This window comes from Palaemon carinicauda, chromosome 36 (genome assembly GCF_036898095.1).
Source record: "Palaemon carinicauda isolate YSFRI2023 chromosome 36, ASM3689809v2, whole genome shotgun sequence".
Taxonomy (NCBI): Eukaryota; Metazoa; Arthropoda; class Malacostraca; order Decapoda; family Palaemonidae; genus Palaemon; species Palaemon carinicauda.
Genome location: NC_090760.1, coordinates 38946352 through 38951351, shown reverse-complemented (window position 1 = coordinate 38951351; position 5000 = coordinate 38946352).

Sequence of the window (5000 nt, the reverse complement as noted above, 5' to 3'; positions counted from 1 at the left end):
TTTGATTATAGCACCATATGTTACCAATGCGTCCTACTAAAGTAGGCAAATGGTCACGGGAATTCAACCAACATTCGATCTTCCCTTCATTGTATTTGGTTCTAATGGGGTCCCTTATGGCACTCTTGAAGAGTAGTTAAATGTGAAAGCATAGTGAAGGTATCAAGAAGGGTGCTGAAGTAGACAGTGCTGTAGGCAGCAGTGTATAGATCATATATTGACCGTTAATATCTAAAACTCAAATTATGATGTTGAAGTAGTTCTGTATTAATTGCAATGAATTACTAAGTTAAGAATATGAAAGTATTTCATATTATAGTGTGTACATAACGTTTATAAGTGGCTTCAGGGAAATAATCTCTAGTTATTGAGGCCAATGCCTCGTATTTTTCTCATTATAACAAGGAAACTGTTTTAGTTTTGTTTTCTTACTCTCTTAAGCAGTTTCAGTACTAATGGTGTCTGTTTTGTCTTATTCTTGATTATGATATCTAAATATCATTAAAGGTTAATAATTTTCATTGCAATCTATTTATGTGCGTAAAACAGGGTGTATTTCCTATTTATTAAAGTTTTAGTCATCAAAATTCTACTTTGGCATAGAAGACAAATAAAAGCTTCTTAAACAGACTTAGATAGGATTTTGTGATATTTTACTTAAAAATCGATTTAAATTTCATGAAAATACAAGCACATATTTCCTTTATTATGAAAATGTTACCTTGTTCCTTGTTTCTTGAATTACTACAATGAAAATGGTATTTTTTTTCTTGGGGGGGGGGGGGGAGCAAAGGCTTCAGGAAATGCAAAATATCAATTGGATGTGCAATGTATGTTGAATAGATTGAGACAATAAATTATCTGTGATTTTGATTTATATCTCGCCAGAAGTTCATAGCTTGTTTTAAGGTGTTATCGGTCTTTGTTCAAAAGATTAGCCCGTTTCATGAAAAATTATCTACGAGGATAATAAATCCATATATGATGGTTGACTATTATTACTTAGGTAGGAAAATGTCCAAAAGAAAAGATGGAAACTGATAGAGGTCACTACGCTTTTCATGTGGTTTCTTTAAAGCCTACCCTCAGTAACTAACGACAACCTCTTTGTTTCACCCATCCCACTATCCAGCCTCTTTTACCTTCAACTTTTTGTTACAGCTATAGTGTTCCCCTTTATCCATCTTGGCACTGAAGGGTTTCTAGTTTCAGGTGCTAAGTCTTATGACCCAGACTCCATCCATTTTTATTTCATTAAACTTAAGTTACTGAGTTTGAAATTAATGGAAAGGAGATAGGTTTTTACTTTTATTTTTTATAGGATGAAAGGTAATCTTATTCAAATGACAAAACTTTTTTACATATAAATTGAACACTGGATACAGAGTAATATGTAAAATCTTCTTTCCCTTTGCTGAAAATAATCATTAGCACTCCTCATATGATAAATTAAAAAGAAAAACTCTAGTTCTCGCCAGTTCCATTGTTTCAGTAATTATCTTATCATGAAATTAATCCTCCGTTAGTTCACAAAATGTTATAGGAAAAATTTTATGTTACAATCTGTCGTAAATCCATTGCAATTTTTTTTAATCTTTGTCTCTCAACAACAAAGTGATGCTTGAAAATGGAAATGTCCTCTTCCAGTTTCTAAGTTTTTCTTTTCTTTAAGTTGAGCGTAAGTTTGCCAGGGCATAAAGTTGCTTGCTGATGCAAATGTCACAAAGCCTATATGCAAGGGATCGTTTTAGTTATCATTTGTGATTGACAGTTCGTCATTGGAGGCAAATAAACATCCAATCATGTTGCCAATGGGGCACCGTTTCCTTATCAGTGAGGAACATTGGAGACAAAAGTTTACATTAATTCAAATTGCAATAGAACGACGAAATACAGTCTCTCCAAGGTGTGCTATGTAGAGGCTTTGAATATACGTTATTCAAGTGCCGTGAAAATGAAAAGAATTATTTGGTAGTTCAACTACTTATATTAAAAAGAAGATATTAATTCAATCATCTGGAATTATTAATCTTAATAATTGACTTATCTAAATTTCTGTACATAACAATTTCTCCATGCATCGACCAAACATTGCTCTTAAACCCAACCATTCTTCAAGAAATGAAATCCACAACTTCATTTCCTTACATTGAGATCTTCCCCCCACACCTTTTTTTTGTTAGTAATATGTTCATGAAAGTACAATGTAGCTTTGGGCATTATTTAGAGAACACCGCAGAGCTTACCTTCTTTTAGTAGTTGTAATCCTTTATGTAAGAATTTTTTTTTATTATTAATATCCAGCAGGCGTGAGGGATGCTTCACGAAAAATTACTAGAGGTATGGACGCTTAATCTCTAATTTTGTGGATTCCAAGGCGCGCTATGAAATCTTTGCCTAATTTGTTGGTCATATGGTTACCAGTTACCCATAATGGTTAGAGAAACCCTGTGATCTGCGTTGCCTGTATTGTAGATATCCAACAAAACAAAATTAAAAGGATTTGCACCGAAGGAGCAGTGCCAGTAAATCTATGATCAATTATCAGTAACCCAGCGTATCATTTCACTGATGTTCATTGGTGGGGCAAAAAAGTGTAAGTCTACATCTCTTTACAGAAGTCAACGAAGAGAAATCAGTACACTCGGGCACTCTATGCTATCTTACTTCTTTTCCTCTTGAATTTACTTTTGAAGTTTTTGTAGTTTCTACATGAAAGATCTATTTTAATATTGTTACTATTCATAAAATATTTAATTTGAGTGTTTATTATTCCTCTTATAGCTTATATATTTCCTTAATTCTTTTCCTCATTAGGCTCTTTTCCCAGTTGGAGCCTTTTGGCTTATAGCCTTATTCTTTTCCAATTAGGGTTGTAGCTTAGCTAGTAAAAATTATAATAACCACAATAATAATAATAATAATAATAATAATAATAATAACAATAACAATAACAATAATAATAATAATAATAATAATAATAATAATAATAATAATAATAATAATAATAATAATAATAATAATAAATACAAATAATAATAATAATAATAATAATAATAATAATAATAATAATAATAATAATAATAATAATAATAATAATTGTTCATGTGATCTTGCTCTCGAAATTACAAGCGCCAGACGTTGGAATATATATGGCTATCTCTCAATCCATTTTTTTTCTTTTTTTAGTATATTAGTTCCCAATATTGTTATCGCCATTAGCATTAGAACTTCTCCTTCCCTCTAAAAGGTTAAATTACATGAAAAATGATTTCCACTCTGTAAAGATAGAAAAAAAAAATATGCAAGGTGAGTATGGCATCTAATATTCCATGAATTCATTTGAATTTCGAGATTAATAGTTATTTATTTTTTTTTCAGAAATTTCCTTATTTGCCATTTTCTCTGAAGTTTTGAAATCATTCTTTCAAGATATTTGCAATGTTTTGGCTTTTATCTTTACGAAACGCTGCCACGATTACAATTACGCAACGCTTTTAATGATATTCTTCTTCTTATTGAACAAAGATAGGTGTTTTGGAAAGAATGACAAAACTTATGAAAGATTGCATTATTAGTTGAATAGTGCTTCGTTCTCAGACAGCCAGATAAAGGCCGACAAACAGAGAGAGAGAGAGAGAGAGAGAGAGAGAGAGAGAGAGAGAGAGAGAGAGAGAGAGAGAGAGAGAGAGAGAGAGAGAGCATATCTGCTAATTATAGAGTATACGTAAATACTGTACACTATCTGAGATGACTTAAATTCTGTTCAACTATTGAGAATTCCTCTTTTCGTTTTATTTGTTTCAAAACTGATAACAAAATTTGTTCAATCAAGTTGTTTGTATATTGGAAAGTTTAAACCTAACTGTTTCAATTTAAATATGTAAAATTGGAAGCCCTAATGAAGTCAAACGTTATGTCGGGTCTCTCTCTCCCAGTGTCGATAATGGATTTGGTACTTAATTTCACGCTCCATAAACCGTAACCGACCACGGGCATAATTGTTGGACGGAAGTGAGCTTATAGGAAAAGAGATTGGTTTTACATCACAGTTCTCAATTATCAAGAAGTGGCAGGGAGAAATGTGGAATACCAGATTGGATTCTCTGCATGGGATGTTGATATCAACATAATATAAAAGAATATGGGATATTACAAGACCAGATTAATCTATTATGGACTAAGTAGAGACTAGTTGAAATATAAAGTTGATTTAATGATTTAAAAAAAGGTTACTTTCTCCCAAAATCAAGTTTACTACGAAGTTTTAAAATGTAACAAAGCAAAGTTTGAGAAGAACATCTGTTTTCATATAAGCTTATACATATGATCGATAGTTTTCTTATCCTTTCAAAATTTTCTGGAACACCAGAGGGTTTCTTTTAAACCTATAATAGCATCTTAATTCTATGTAATATTTTGTAATACCAACGTTCAGCTGCTTTTTTAAGCTCCCTTGCTCGGGACAGACATCAACTGCACTAGATCACTACAAATCTTGCCGATGGTTCCCTGAATTTTCTAGGGCATAATATACAAGAAGCTTTATTACCAGATAATATAACAAGAACATTATAGTCACTACCGAAATCAATACATACATATTCGTGTGAGTGCATAAAATAACTAACTACTCAGCTTCGAAATTTATGTTCAAGTGATAATCAATACCTTAAAGATATAGTTAATTCTCAACCGAAAAGAAAAATGCTAAAGAAAAATAGCGATAAGAGTGCTCAATGTACTGAATCAATAAACAAAGTTATGAGAAGTGAGTCATAGACAGCTTAAAGGAAAATGAGACCATTGATTTATTACAAAGTCTTAATTTTGAATTTACCGAGAATTATTCGGGATTGTTTTGTAAGATATTAAACATGAAATGGTAGATACCGAGTGTAATAGCTTTCTTTGTGTAATTGATTCGGTCATATGATAGTTATTATGATAAGAGAATATATCAATATAAAAAGGATATCTGAGTACCGGTATTTCTGTGT